The sequence below is a fragment of the Mus musculus genome, chromosome 7 (assembly GCF_000001635.26).
Source record: "Mus musculus strain C57BL/6J chromosome 7, GRCm38.p6 C57BL/6J".
Lineage (NCBI taxonomy): Eukaryota > Metazoa > Chordata > Mammalia > Rodentia > Muridae > Mus > Mus musculus.
Window position 1 is genome coordinate 36,149,915 of NC_000073.6, and position 16,147 is coordinate 36,166,061.

General features: G+C 46.5%; 1 long non-coding RNA gene across 3 annotated transcripts; it reads left to right on the forward strand.

Moving 5' to 3' along the window:
• The first annotated feature begins 3,857 nt into the window (after positions 1–3,857).
• On the forward strand, positions 3,858–8,099 carry Gm36340. Of its 3 annotated transcripts, none has more exons than XR_391262.3 (3): positions 3,858–5,678; positions 6,627–6,732; positions 7,323–8,099. It is a non-coding gene; the product is annotated as a predicted gene, 36340 (long non-coding RNA). The 3 variants fall into 3 exon arrangements; XR_391263.3 differs by having other exon boundaries at positions 6,627–6,702; XR_881971.2 differs by having other exon boundaries at positions 3,858–5,017.
• Positions 8,100–16,147: the final 8,048 nt, after the last annotated feature.

Here is a 16,147-nt window from a genome sequence, read left to right on the forward strand (position 1 = left end):
GTGGAGAGAGCTCCGGCCTCAGGGCTGAGGCCTGGCTGCCTTCCTCATTGCAGCCTCCAGGTCCCTTTTGTCTTGCTTTTGGTGTTAGGATGACTTGGGCAACCTGAGCCAACCCTAGGTAAGAGGTACCCATGAACTTCACAGGGCTGCTTTGAACATAACCAGGGAAGAGTGTGATGCTGCAACCTGCCCAATTAAGATCAGATCCCAGCATGGCCATCAAAACAGCTGGGGAAAAAAAAGCAATGAGGATTGGGGTAGAGATTTTGATGCAGACAAACTGCTGTGTACCGTGGTAGAAATTATACTTTCATGGGTATTTTTACATCCGAACATTACTCTTTGAGCACCCTCATATTTTATGAAAACTTTTATTAACATTTCAAAATGACCTTCCCCTCATGGTGGGACTGTCAGTCCCAGGAGCTATGACCTATTTAAAACATTTTTATCTTTACAAACACAATAAAGTAAGCTGTCTTCCACTTAGATTTGTGGGTCTCATTAGAGATAATTTTTAGGAAGGTAGTCCCCCAGGGGACACAGTGACAGGTTGCAATCTTTGCACACTAAGTTTTCAAACATGAATACTTCCTGCCAAAGGACTGTTTCGTCTTCTGGGCTGTGGCTATAGCCAGATCTGTTTGGTGATTTTCCCAGCGTTCGGTAGGAATAGTTAGGTCTCAGGTTATCCCCGAACAGGTCAAATTGCACTGAAAGGTGAGGAGCTGTTGGTTTGCACAGGATAGCTCCCATCTGGCTCCAGTGTGATCCTATGACTTTCCACAGAAAAGCTCACTCAGACACCAGAGAGACAAATGACATCTTTGCTCTCATTAAAGTGTGCCCAGTCCTCTAGATTTTTACGGAGTTGACTGGCTTAGGTGGAGGTCCAGGGGAGCCATTCTTCAGAAGTGTCACCTCCAGAAGGCCAGTGGTCTATAGCCGTCCCTGCTTAAATGGTCTTTTTAAGCAGCCAGCTAATGGCAGCGTGAGCATGGCTAAATCAGGCCTATTTTCTGAGGAATGGTTGCATTCAGGACACTTCTAATTTGTCAGAGGCAAATGCAGGCCATCTCTCCAGGAGGCTGTGAAGGGGACATTATTTCTCTGGGAGCTTGGCCGTGGGTCAATGTGCAGTGTGGCTCGCTGGTCATGCCCCCGTTGCTTCCACCTCCTAGGGACTCTGTGATTTATTAGAACAAAGCCAGTTATGTCCACTCCCTGACTGTCTTCAGGGCGAACACTCCTTTTTCTTTCCCTCACTCCTTTCCTCCAGAGCCAAAAGAGAAAAAGAGAAGTCAGTCTTGGAAATGAAGCTTCATTGAAGGCGATGGCAGTGGCTTATGGGCACAGCTGATCCTCATGGAGGCTCTGGGGGGAAATGGCTGTCCATCTGGTTTCTTAATTGTGGCATAGTGACCGTGAGACCAGGGCATTCTGAATAGAGGAGGGAGGAGCTAAAAGCCACTGAAGCTGGAGACCCGTCACTTTCATCTTTGTCTAGAGGAGAGGTTGGGAGTAGCCCAAGTGGGCCACACACCGGAGTCCCTGACATATTTACCTCGGCACTATTTTGATTGCATTGCCGTTGTGCTTGTTGTATGACAGCTTACTCTGAGTCGAAACACTTCCTCCAGGAGAGAAGGGGAGGCTTATTAGGCTCAGCAGGAAATCAAAAGGTCACAGGTTTCGGAAAGCAGAAACTTGCAGGAAATGTAACCCACTCTCTGCTTTACAGGGCCAGCAGTGGCAGGATGGGGGGAGTGGGGGCTTGGGGGTGGTGGGGTGGGGCATGTCTGGCCAGCAGGGGTGTGGAGAAGAGGGAAGTCTCTACTGCAGCCACAGAGGTCTTCAGGCTTGCAGTTTTCATGAATTGTCACGCACATGGGCCTGTTGTTCTGAGAGACACCTTGTCCTTGCCCTTGTCCGGTCTGTACTCCTGTTTGTAACACCAATAAAAAAGAAACCCGCTGGTTCACCAAGGTGAACTTTGTAGCAATAGCTACCCTGTCTGGGGTGAGTAGGCTGATTGTGTCACCTCCTTGAAAAGTCTGACATAGTCCCCACCTACCCACCCAACCCCCTGTGAAGTTCACTTGATGAAGCTGTGCTCTGGCTTGTCAGCAGTTTTGAAAGTTGTTGTTGGGAGCGGATGCCCTGATTTCTGTCTTAGATCCGCTGTGTGTGCTTCACTTCCTGGTTGTTGACCTTTGATCCTGACCCCATTCCTCTAGGTCAGTGGTGTTCACAGCACTAGGATCTCTATCATGGTTCTAATGTGGAAAGTGGCCTCCAGGCTTGTGAGTTTAAGTTTGGTTCCCAGTTTGTACTGCTGGTTTCGGAAGGTTGAGGCATCTCCAGGAGGCGGAACATCCTTGGAAGAAGTGGGTCACTGGAGGTGGGCCTAAGATTTTTATTGCCTGGCTTTACTCCTGTCTGTTGCCTGCTTTATGCTTCCTATTCCATGAAGGTATGAGAAGAGCGGAGGTCCCAGCTGCACATGCCTGCCACAGAACCACCTATCCCGGCACCATTGCTGCTATGACAGGCTGTGTCCCCTGGAACCATGATCTAAGCTAGATCTTCCCTTCCTGAAGTTGCATTTGTCAGGTCACATTGGTCACAGCCATGAGAGAAGTCATTAATGCAATAGCTGGCATGATGGGAGAGATGGCTGTTGTGTCTCATCAACATTGCGATGGTGGCTCATCCTCAGTCTATGTGCAGCCACGATGGGACCCACCTGCTTGGCTCACAGTCAGCAGTAGACAAGAGAACACACAAGGAAGTAAGTCTTGGCATGGCAGATGTATACATGTCAGAAGCTTGGTTCTGTCTGTCTCCACTGATGCTTCTGTCTTGTCTCCACTGGCAATTCTGTCCGAGTTACCCTGCTTCTTGAAAGTTTGATTTGCGAAGACCCCAGGAGCCGTCTATGCTCTTTCACACCATCCTTGTGCAGGAAAGACCTCACCCACAAAAGCATATCATAGGAGGACCACGGACGAGGGTAGAGTGTCTCTGAAGTCTTAATCCCCACCTCCTCCGAATACCTCCCCAGCCCTGCCCCCACCTCATCAAGTCTTCAAACCCGCTTTCCTAATTGGCCCCATCTGGCTGATGAATGAGGTTGGAGTCTTTCTGTTTAAGGAGGTTCTATAGCTGTGGCCTTTGCCCATGCCGTAGAGTTAGGCTAAGACAAATATAACTTATTTGTAGAACACCTGCTGAGTATATGAAGGGTCCAGTCTCAAGTAATACACACACACACACACACACACACACACACACACACACACTCACTCACTCACATGTATGTACACATGAGCACACAGGCACACAAATACATACACACACAGCACATATATACATACATATACACACATACACTCAGAAACATATATGCACACACACACACACACACTCACTCACATGTATGTACACATGAGCACACAGGCACACAAATACATACACACACAGCACATATATACATACATATACACACATACACTCAGAAAATATATGCACACACACACACACACACACATTCACTCACATGTATGTACACATGAGCACACAGGCACACAAATATATACACACAGCACATATATACATACATATACACACATATACTCAGAAACATATATGCACACACACACACACTCACATGTATGTACACATGAGCACACAGGCACACAAATACATACACACACAGCACATATATACATACATATACACACATACACTCAGAAACATATATGCACACACACACACTCACATGTATGTACACATAAGCACACAGGCACACAAATACATACACACACAGCACATATATACATACATATACACACATACACTCAGAAACATATATGCACACACACACACACACACACACACACACACACACACACACACACATTAATTAAGACCTTATGCAGAACGATGTGGAAATCTGGAAGGAGAGCCGTGGTCCAGTCCTGTGCTGTGTTTGTGCTGAGTTTCAGGCTTGGATTTACTGTTTCTTCCCACTTGGCTGACGGTCTTGACACCTTGGTCAGTCTATGAACAGTGTGGACAATTCCAGCTTCATACCCACATATTACAGAGTTCACAGGCTACAGATACCTTGTGTGTGTGGGTATGTGATTGTGTACGCATGTGTGTGTACATTACAAGAGACTGGGCCTTCCATGTGCTCAGTGGGTGCTCTACAAATAAGCGGTCTTCAACTGCTAGGCCTTTTATTCATTTTAAATTTGACACAGGGTCTTGACCTTAAAATTTGACCTTGAACTCACTCTGTAGCTCAAGCATTCTGTCAGCTTCAGCCTCCAAAAGGGGTAGGATTGCAAACCTGTGCCTACACACTCACCTTACAGATAGATTTTTAAAAGAGTTTTTATTTATATGAATGTAGTGTGTGTGTGTGTGTGTGTGTGTGTGTGTGTGTGTGTGTGTGTGCGCGTGCGCGGGTGCCGAAGAGGGACATTAGATATCCTGGAGTTGGCATTACAGGAAGTTGTATCCATGAGTGCTGGGCACCAAACTATTGTCCTCTAGAAGAACAATAAGCATTCTTAACTGCCGATCCATCTCTCCAGCCGCCTCACAAATACATTTTGAGGGCCCACTGTGTGTGTGTGGTCTTTTTTTTTTTGCATCCCTGCCATAAAATGCCTGACATAAATCATTCATGGGAAGGACGATTTATTTTGGCCCAAGGTTTCAGAGTTCTACAATTCTTGGTCTCCTTTACCCTGAGCCCAAGGCGATGCCAGGCTCATGTGGCATAGATTAATCACCTCATGGTAGATGGGCAGCAGAGAGAGAAGGTCGGGGAGCAGAATAAGATATCCTAGTGAACCTGCCCCTAGTGACCTACTTCCTGTCGCTAGGCTCCATCTTCTAACGCTCCTAGTCCCTTCGCACTCAGCATTGGCAGCAGTGAGCAAGCTTCTGCACACGAGCCTTCAGTGGAGAAACTTCATATCCAACCCTAATGCTGGACAAGAGGGTGAGTACATTTCTTATAGCACTCGGTTCTTGGCTTTATTCATCCTGGATTAGTAATAAATTTGGATGAACTCTCAGTCTTGTTGGAAATGATTGATCTAGTTTTTTTTTTTTTTTTAAAGAAGGGCACCAAGCCCAATCTGTAGGTTAAGTTCGTTATAATGAGTGTTGGAAACTAACTCGTGCATGCCCCAGTGTGTGTGTGTGTGTGAGGGCATGTGTCCAAGTGCGTGTGCACATCTAACGGCATTCCCAAAGAGCAAGCTGGTTTTGATGTTACCCTATTGTCCAGGAGCAGAAATGCTATGTGGCTCTGCAGGATGAACCTAGGGCCACTGCTAGCACCACCGCCGCTGAGCTGCATGCTCACATTTGTTTATCTTATGGACCCAGAGTCAGCTGAATGGCCTCATCCTGGACTCTGCTAGGGAACGTAGCCATCATTCTACACAGTGATGGTGATGTCACTGGGATGGAGAAGAGATCCCAGAGGTGTCCTCCTGGGTAACGGTGTGTGTGAACACAGAGCCAAGGCATGGTGCCACAGAACAAGAGAAGCTGTCCCTGTGCACATGTCAGAGACCTGGGACTCCTTTCCCAAGATGAGAACTGACAAGCCCTCTGCAAACAAGGGCTGTAGCCTCCTCACGAAGCCACAGAAGGTGAGGGCTGCTCTTGCCTTGATCAACAACCTTAGGAGGCTTCCAGAGTCATGCTGTCTAAGAAAGCACTTAGACAATGGTTGTTTTGTTTTAAGATATATGCATTAAAAATACATCTGAAATTCCAGGGCACAAAAGAATCCAAATAATATTATTAAATTTCTTGTTGAAGCAGGAAGTCCCATGGGATGCCTGGCTCAGTTCCCTACATAAAAAAACAAATCTGCTGAACGAGACTTGTTGCTTGAACAAACCATATTCCCTTCTCTCTCTCTCTCTCTCTCTCTCTCTCTCTCTCTCTCTCATTTCTCCTGAGGAGACAAGCAACTCTCTGAAGGACTATTAAGTTGCAAATATACCAGAGCCAAAAATAGAAGATGGAGCCTCATAAACATTTTGCATATTTTGGTGTAATTTGTTGAAAATAGTACAAAATATGCCCACACTTGGCATCTAGAATACAAATATTAGGAATCCAGTCCCCTGATACATTATGGTTTCAGCATTATAGGTTGGTCTCTTTCAATAGCATGTGTGTGACTCTGTAGCTTATGGGAGTGTGAATAATATCAGTGACTTGTTTGAACAGTATATTAGGGAGACGCGTGTCACCAAGCGACATTAGCTTCTTTGAGGCTCCAAGGGATAAAAGCTTGGAGTGGAACTCAGGGGGGAAAAAAACAAAACAGATCCATATATTTTTAACAACACAGATGCAATTTGCTTTTCTGGGCTGGTTCCTTAAAATGAAAACCAGGAGGGGGAAATCAAAGGCTGTGGGGCGCGTGGGCTTTCCTCATTCAGAACATGGAGGTGAAGTGGCCAGTCTAAGAGAACAGGTTTTCAGGTTCTAAGGGAACGGAGGCAGGCCCTCTCCCACCCTGCCCTTCTTCAAGCTTCACTGATTTCATAGCTGTCTGTAAATCTGTCTCCCATCTCCTCTGACAGGTGAGCCCCTGCTCTCCGTGTCCCCCTCAACTGCTCCAAGGGGTTCCCCCCAGTACACCTGCCACCCACCTCACAGGTGAGCCGTTCCGCTTCCAAACGATGACTGGTAAGAAAAACAAAATGTCTTTCTTGGTTATAAATTTAACTCTCCTATGATTAGTTTGAGCAATTAGGACACCCCTGGGGTTCAGCCTGTGCCGAGGCTCACACTGGAAGTCTGATTAGCTCAGGTCTCTGGATGCTTGTTCCTGGTAGCAAACGCCTGGCACATAGCGTATTGATTTTCATTTAGATATCTTAATGTTTCCAGACAATCCCGGCAGATGTGGGCTGAACTCAGATCTCCGGGAGCGCCGGGGCTGCAATCTGCAAACATTTTTCTTGCCACTTTGTTTCATTTTTCCTCAACTTAACTGATTTGGAATCCGGAGATATAAATGAAAAATGCCGAGTCGGTCCATCAATCACAGCATACACAAACATCGCCACTGCCCTTTCCTAACATCCTATTACCACGGGGTAGTTGGCTAGTCAAACAGGAATAAAAATTACACCGCAAACATCATAAGTTAGGCTTGATTTGTTGAGCAAGTGGCCTGACAATTCGGTAAGAGTTATACACCTCAGCTTCGTTGAAAATCAGGCTTGTTATGGCTCTGGTATGTCTATAAAGATTGTTCATTTCATATAAAACAGCTACCTGTACTGAACGCCCTGAAAGGAAGAATGATGCCGGCTATAAATACAGAGGGAAATCTATTTGTCTGCCCCTTCACGCTGTTAGCCAGTCACATGCCGAGGCCCTTTGGTGATTCTGCGGCAGCAGAGGGAGTTCTCTGCGGCCACCTTCCCCTTTGCCAGGCTGGCCCGGATGGAAGCGCATCATCTCTCTTTGTCATATGAGATAAAGCATTGAAGTGTGACCACTGCCACCGCCTTGCTCCCTGCCCACCAGGGGGACGCTAATGATACTGAAAAAGTAGACGACGTTGCGTTCAGAGCAGAAGGCACAGCAAAGGCTGTCTGTCGGCCGGCTGGGCCGGATAACAGTTAACGTCAGCAAAGATAAATAGAAATTATTACAATGGCTTTGGAAGGGATTTTTTATAGGGCAGGGTTGTGTTCGTTTAAAGATACATTATTGGACTGTTATATCTGATTTCAAGCTGCTGGGTAATTAAAATGATTAACATGCCTTACTCATAGAGTTCAATTCATTAAAGTTTTAAGCACCCTTTGTGCTCAGAAGGGAAGGAGAGAACATCCACGTTGACTCATGCCGGGAGCCACTCATGCGGCCCTCTGGTTATTTTCTCTGATCTCTGGAGCCGTAGTGTCTCTTTCTAAGCAGTGGGGTGTGTTGGATAGAATGTGCGGGCCTTAAATACTCATCCTAGAGGTTCCCTTTTTGGAGGAGGAGGAGGAAGCAGAAGATGAGGAAGAAGAGGAAGAGGAAGAAGAGGAGGCAGAGGAAGAAGAGGAGAAAGAGGAGGAGGAAGAAGAGGAGGAAGAGGAGGAGGAGGAGGAGGAGGAAGAATTAAGAAACCCAGCAAAGCCTGTGGAGGAAGCTAGCCAGGTGGTTCTCACATGCAGCAACTGGTACCAGCTGCTGGTTCCCAGGGTCTTGGTAGGTGGTGGTTAGGGCTCCGTATCTGTGACTGGAATTTATCCCCAGCCTGCAGGCACACAGTCCAGCAGACACCTGCAGGTTGCCTAGATGCCACAACATGCCATAAAACGTGTTTCCCATTGTTTGTTACCCTGATTTTAATGCACTAAAAATATATTGTTTCATGTTTTAAATTTTGTACATATGTTTTAGTGTGTGTGTGTGTGTGTGTGTGTGTGTGTGTGTGTGTGCTATGTGCACACGTGAGGGGTACACCCATGTGTGGGTGTGTAGAAGCCACGTGTCTCCTTGCCACTCCACTTGATTTTCTGAGACAGCATCCCTCACTGAACATAGAGCTCACCTACGGACTATCCCGATTGGCCAGAGAGACCCTGGGAACCTCTCTCCCTGCCTCCCTGTGCTGAGGTGGTGGATGTGCGCATCCGGCTTGGTGCACAGGTGCTAGGCCCTGAACTCCTGTCTTCACATCACTCAGCAGACATTTTAGTCAGGGACTAAGCCATCTCTTTAGCAAACTCCCTTGTGAGTTGGGTGTGGTGATGCCTTCCTGTAATCCAATGCTGAGGGTTCAAGGTCAGCCAGGGCTATGTAGCAAACCCTGTCTCAAATAAGCAAGATAGCAAACAAAGAAACTCACATCCCAAAATAAGCAAACAACAACAAAAGAAACTAACAATAGCAATGACAATAATACAGCCAGGCAGAGACAGGTTGGTCCATAAATGGGACATTTTATTTTATTTATTGGTGTCTGTTGTGTTTTGCATATGCTTGGCCCAGGGAATAGGATGTGTGGCCTTGTTAGAGTAGGTGTGTCATTGTGGGTGTGGCCTTAAGACCCTTGTCCTAGCTGCTTGGAAACCAGTCTTCTGTTTGCCATTAGATGAAGATATAGAACTCTCATCTCCCCTTGTACCATGCCTGCCTGGATCCTGCCATGCTTCTTCCTTGATGATAATGGACTGAACCTCTGACCCTGTAAGGCAGCCCCAAGTAAATGTTGTCCTTATAAGAGTTGCCTTGGTCATGGTGTCTGTTCACAGCAGTAAAACCCTAACTAAGACAATGTCTAACTTTTATTATATATTCATAATATTGTATTATATCAGGGCATTTTCCTTTTAAATTTTTTTGAAAAGATTTATTCACTTTATTTTATGTGTATTTATTTTATTTATGTATGCCTGCTTATATGTATGTGTATCCATGCATGCTTGATACCAACAGACAGTGGTTCTCAACCTTCCCAATGCTGTGACCCTTTACAGCATGTTCCTCATGTTATGGTGAACCCCCCCAACCATAAAATTATCTTCATTGCTATTTCATAACTTCATAATCTTGCTACTGTCATAAATATCTGATATGCAGCTCCAAGAGTGGCTGCGACCCACATGTTGAGAACCCCTGCCTATAGATGTCAGAAGAAGGCACCAGATCCCCTGGAACCACATTATGGTCGATTGTGAGCCATCATGTGGGTAATGGGAATTGAACCCAGGTCCCCTGGAAGAGCACCCGGTGCTCACTGAGTCCTCTCTGCCACCCCACACAAGGTTATTTTCAACAATACCATATATGTTGAGCATATATAAATGTTGAAGATAGTTTTCTCATAACCTGTGACCTCCGTTTTTCTCTCCACCCCCATCAGTCCCCTTTCTTAGCCCAGATGGTTTCACTGCTGATTGTGTGTTCTGTATACATAGGATTTCATGCATTTATACAAAACTAGGGCACACAAATAACAGAAAATATGATATTTGTCTTTCTGGATCAGGCTTAAATTCACTTGCTAGTATTCTCTCTAGTCACAAGTTTTCCTGCAACTGACACCACCTCCTTCTCGTTCATGCCTGAAGATAGTTCCCTTTTGTGTACATAGCACATTCTCTTCACCCATTCCTCTGCTGGTGGACACCCAGGTTGGTACCACACTTAGCTACCGTGAGTAGGCGCTGATGCGCTCTCTGGCACCTCTGTGATGCCAGTGACTTGCAAGGCTGCTGGGATACACACTTATTTTGGAAATGTAAAGTAAGGCTCAGAATTTTTCACTTTTTGTCAGATACCGTGGAAGGCATTTTGTTAGCACTACCTGGCTGTGCTTCCCTGGGCAAGACACTTAACCTCTCTGAGCCTCACTGTTCTTATCTGTAGGATACAGGTATGTGCATCTTTGTGGTTAGAGAGTGGTAAGTCAGAGCTTAGCCCAGAATTGATGCCTGACACTGGTGTTGCTGGCCTCCATTACGATATGATATGTGGCTTTATGTTAGAAGTATCTGAGTATTGCAGAGTACTGAGACCAGTAAGAGTATGCTAAGGAGAACCAGTTATTTCTAGTTAAGGGCCCAGGAATGGGGGGGGGGTCCAGAAGGCAAGATTTCATTTTTTTTTTACTGCTTGAATGTTGCATGCATGGACTCTTCTGGAAAAAAAATGTGTGTGTATGTGTGTGTGTGTGTGTGTTTGTGTGTGTGTGTGTGTGTGTGTGTGTGTGTGTGTGTATGTGTGTGTGTGCGTGTGCACTGTGAGTGAGGGAGTGGGAATGAGGGGAAGGGGGAGGGGGATGGAAGGGGGAGGGGGAGAGGGCCTCATAACTGGGAGTACAACTTGGGTGGCAGGTTAGTGTCCGTGCGTAGCATGGAAGCTGGCCCACAGGTGAGCACCACAGAGGCAGAAGAGAGTCCTTTTGCAAAGCTGACTACGTTTCTGACTCTCAGATTGCTCTGTTCAGCTTTCCCTGGAGTGGGAAGAACTGGAGGCCAACTGCTAGTTAGTCCACCCATGACAGATCTGTCCCTTCATTTTTGCCTACAATGACGACCCTAAGTAAAGGCCTCATCCAGCTTTGTTGGAAAATGCCACACTATTTATTGTGTTCTTATATCCTCCTCCTCCTCCTCTTCCTCCTCCTCTTCCTCCTCCTCTTCCTCCTCCTCTTCCTCCTCCTCTTCCTCCTCCTCTTCCTCTTCCTCTTCCTCCTCCTCCTCTTCCTCCTCCTCCTCCTCCTCTTCCACTTCCTCCTCCTCCTCTTCCTCCTCCTCCTCTTCCTCCTCCTCCTCTTCCTCCTCCTCCTCTTCCTCCTTCTCTTCCTCCTTCCAAGGTAGGTCATTAGAGCCCCTGTCTGGTTCAGGCAGGTCAAGATCAGGGGTTGCCTTCCTGGTATAATGACCTTCTCCATCTGCAGACTGGCCTGGTTGATGACTGACACATTATCTGCTCACCCTGGGTAACAGGCCTCACCCGGGCTTCTTTTTTCTCACCTCCCTTATTGTGACTCAGGAATAATCACAGTACGAGCCATCGGGTGTCCGGGTGGCCTGCATTAAAAACAGAGACTGAATATCAAGCTGCAAATCTATGTATTTTGAGGATAGAAAAGTCAAAGGACGAGACAGCCACATGGGGCGGGTGTCCCTACAGAGCAGGCTTCAGCTTGCACAGATGGGCCATGCCCTCTTTTAAGGAGCATTAGATGCCACCCTGTAGTTTCTTATCTCCTCATATATCTTTCACCTCTCTTCATTTTCTGGTCTTTGTTTGTATCTGGGTTTGAAACTCTCACTGTACATAGTAGGCACTTAATAGTGCACATAGTAGGCACTTACTAAACATGCACCAGATGAATGAATACATGGTTGCTGACTGACTGCAAGAATCACAGCTTGACTGCTGGTGTCCTTTAGTACTCCACTGTAGGACCATGAAAGGCAGTCTGGTTCCTGGTTGAGCTAAGGCTAGAAACCCCACTGACCTTAAAGGAACGGAAGGTGTTTGCCCCACTCCTGGGTACCAGACTCCTGGTGCTAGGCTGCAGCCTTCCATAGATTTGTGGCCATCCATCACATAAGGGCAACACCCCAACCCCCTCCACAGGCAGAGGACGTGACCTGTGGTCACATAGCCTCAAGACAGACCTCCATTTTAATGACGTACCTAATGGCCTGGAGGACTTAGCCAATAAACTCTCCTTCCCAAACACTTCTCCCAGCAAACAGTATTTAACCTCAGGCCTGCCCTGAGACGTGGGGTACAGTTTTACTCATCCACTTTCTACCATGACAATAAATGCCTTAAAACCATTGACTGCCTCTTTCCATCGGGATCTGCAGTGGGGAGCAGTAGAGAAGGCCTTCGCTTTAAGAGTTTTACTCATCCACTTTCTACCATGACAATAAATGCCTTAAAACCATTGGCTGCCTCTTTTCATCAGGATCTGCAGTGGGGAGCAGTGGAGAAGGCCTTCGCTTTAAGAGCCTCTGTTTAACCTCTTGTACTCCCTGTACAGAGCCTCTCTGTACTCCCAACCACGGCTGCCATCAAGCCAAGGCCAAACCAACCACGACAAGCCAAAGACTCTCCCTGTGGAACCAGCCGGAGCTCCCCCCTCTTTTCCTCCTTGGACTCGGGTTAGATCAAGCTCGCGGGGCCCCCACTACGTTCTCAGCTCTTCTGCAGCATCCGGTGGTGTCTGGGTATCCAAGAGAGCCTGAAAACCAGACCGCCCTGCCTCCTTGAAGGCCCGGGGGCTCCCAAGTCAGTTCTGACTGACCCTTACCTCAGAGTGCGCTCCCCCACCCACAGAGCAGTGTCCTGAGGTTTCCCCATAGCCTGACACCCTCCCAGCTGAGCCCTGTGGTGGAGCAGACACAGGAACCACTAACCCTACACTCCACAGGGATGCGGGAGTCAGGATAGGCTAGCCCACTCAGATCGAAGGGCAGAGGATTCCAACCTCAGCATTGAATATTCAAGGGAATACACATTGTACATCATTCTCCATGACCTCCCAAGAAATTCATTTGTATGTAGTCTGGATTGTTAATGCAGGAGTGATGACGAGCCAGGCCAAACTGTCTCAAATAAGAAATCAAATGACCAATCACATCTGTGTTTCTCCCTCGTTGTCTTAGTTTGCTTCTCTGTTGCTGTGATGGAACACCATGACGAAAAAGCAACTTGGGGAGGAAAGGGTTTTCAGCCTACAGCTCTCAGATCACACTCCATCTAAGGGAAGTCAGGACAGCAAGTTAAAGCAGGAACCTTGAGGCAGGAACTAAAGCAGAGACCATGGATGACTGCTGCTTACTGGCTTGCTCCCCATGGCTTGCTTAGTCTGCTCTTTTCTACACTTGCCTAGGGATGACACCTCTCACAGTGGACTGGGCCTTCCCACATCAATCAGCAATTAACAAAATGTCTCAGAGATACGCCCATAGGCTGATCTGATGGGGGCAATTCCTCAATTGAGGTTCCTTCTTCCCAGGTGACTTTAGCTTGTGCCTGAAATATGAAAGTATTTAGTGTATATAGCACCTGTATTAACTTTTCTATTGCAGTGATAAAATACCGTGAACAAGGTAGCTTATAGAATTAAGAGGATGTTTCTGATCCTGTGTTGCCCCCATAGGCAGGGTCAAGGGAGATGCCATCTCAGGCCATTAACTGTAGGGCACCTGTGAATAACGTAAGCTTTGGGCTTCCATGTACACTTCTGTCTCTGTCTTCACAGCCCGTCCCTCCCTTTTGTTACCCTGCATATGCTGTACTCAGCTCCTGCAGCTTATCAGGCCTCCCTCTAAGTCACTGCATCTTCATCCAGGAGGACAGAATTCTTCCTTAGCACTAAGAACTGACGAGCCATGCTCAAGATAACACATTTTCCCCGGTACCTGAAAGTTATTTTGGCTTCACTTTTTTCTAATTGTTACAATCTTTTCAACATCCTCCCCCCAACGCACACACACGCACACGGACACACACACACGCACACGGACACACGGACACACACACACACACACACACACACACACACACACACACACACACACACGGCAGCTATATAGGAAATGGAAGGAAGTTAGATCCCATTGCCTGCAACTTAGGGCCCAGCCACAAAGAGTCTGAGCTCTCTGCTTAGATTCTAATTAAAACTGTAGCACATCTGTAGAGCAAAAGAACAAGTTGAACAGGCTGGCATCTTAAAAATGTGTGTATACATATACGTGTATGTATACATATATGTGTGCGTGTGTGAGTGTGTACGTGTGTTCGTGCTGGATCCCCTGCAAGAGCAGTAAGTACTGGTGAGCCATCTCCCCCAGCCTCGTTGTTTGTACTTTTAATGGCAGCTATTCTGACTGGGGTGCAAAGGACTCTCCTTCGATTTCTCTGATAACTATAGATTGGTAATAGATGGTTGTGAGCTGCCATGCAAATGCTGGGAACTGAACCCAGGTCCTTTGTAAGAGCAGGCAATTCTCTTGAAGCCATCTCTCCAGCCCCCAGATAAAAGAGGATTTTTAGCAGACTACATGTACTTAATTTTGACTTTAAGAGATCTTCTTTTTATGAAACTGAAGTGGACATGAACTTTTGAGGCCCAGATAACAACATCTGCATATATGAGGCAACTTTGCAAACAGTTATTGTAAAACTGAAATTACAGTCTGGATTAAAAAAAACAACAACAACAACAAACAAACCAAAAACTCTCCAGTACTTGACAAATCAAGAAAATATAAATATGGATGTAGAAATTTTGAGCATTTAATTCGTCTTTGTTATTTTGAAATTAATCTTGATTTACTTGACAAATGTACATGACTTAAGAGGAATGCACAAGCAGTTTTAATATCTTGAAATGGCCATAGAGGAGACTGGGAAAACTTCCATCACAACGACCCCTGTAGGTGTGACCCTGCAGATAGAGTCTATTATCGGTGATTTTGGCAGGTAAAATAAATGAGGGGGGAAAGAAAGGCTTTGCTCAGAAGAGTGGAAAGCAGGCTTGTTCAGGTTCCACTTTCTTAGGTTCCATGGCTGTGGAAATAAGCAGCAGGAGCAGACGTGTCTGGGACAGTGGTACCCACCCGAAATCCAGGCAGTCAGAAGGTTGAGGCAGGAGGATCACGACTTCAAGTTCATCCTGGGCTCTGCAGTGATTTTTGGTCAAGTCTGAACCACACAGTGAGACTTTATCTCGTTTCTCCTCACGAGGAACAAGACCAGCAAATGTATTACTTTATTCTCCTGTTTCTGGGATGAAATATCTGAATAGCAGTGGCCTCAAGGAAGAAGGATTTCTCTGAGCTCATGGTTTCATGGTGGGGAAGGCATGGCTGGGACTCTATCACAGTGACAGAAGTTGGAAAAGGGACCCGTGCATCTTGGTGCATCAGGAAGCAGAGACCCCAGGCCAAGTAAGCATGTTTGACGTAACCCTTTAGCCCCTCTCTAAGCTAGCTAGGGCCAGCTAGCTCATAGATCAAAAGTTCTACTACATCTTACAACCATAGACACCAGTTGGGGGATCAAGTATTCAAACAAGAGCAAGAAACAGGAGTTAGGGTGGCTTCAGAGGTTCCTGGCTTAGGGATCAGCAGTCGTCCAGGAGAGAAGGGATGAGACTGGTCTAGAAGCAGATGGAGTTAGAGTTAAGAGCACAGTGTGAGGCCTCTGGCTGACACTGCAGTGACTCCCTTTTCCTAGATCCCAGGCTGAGCTGAGTTTGGATTGCTCAAACTTATGTCCTGGAGAGAGCTGAAGTTAGATCTACTGGTTTCTTTTCTAGTTGCTATGACAAAATACCAGACAAAAGCAAGTTGAAAAGAAGAAAGGTTTGTTTTGGCTCACAGCTGTAGTTCATTGCAGCAGACAGGTATGAGAGAGCTGACCATTTTGTTTCCACTGTCAAGAAGCCGAGAGAGGTGAATGCTCACACTCAGCTTGCTTTCTCTGCTGTATTTAGCCAAGCACCCTGTCCTGCTGACCCCTGCTGCTCACATTCAGATAGGGGCTTCCCACCTCAGTTAACCCAGTGTGGAAAATTTCTTCCAGTGGTGAACAGAGATTTGATTCCTAGGTGTTTCTAGATCCCATC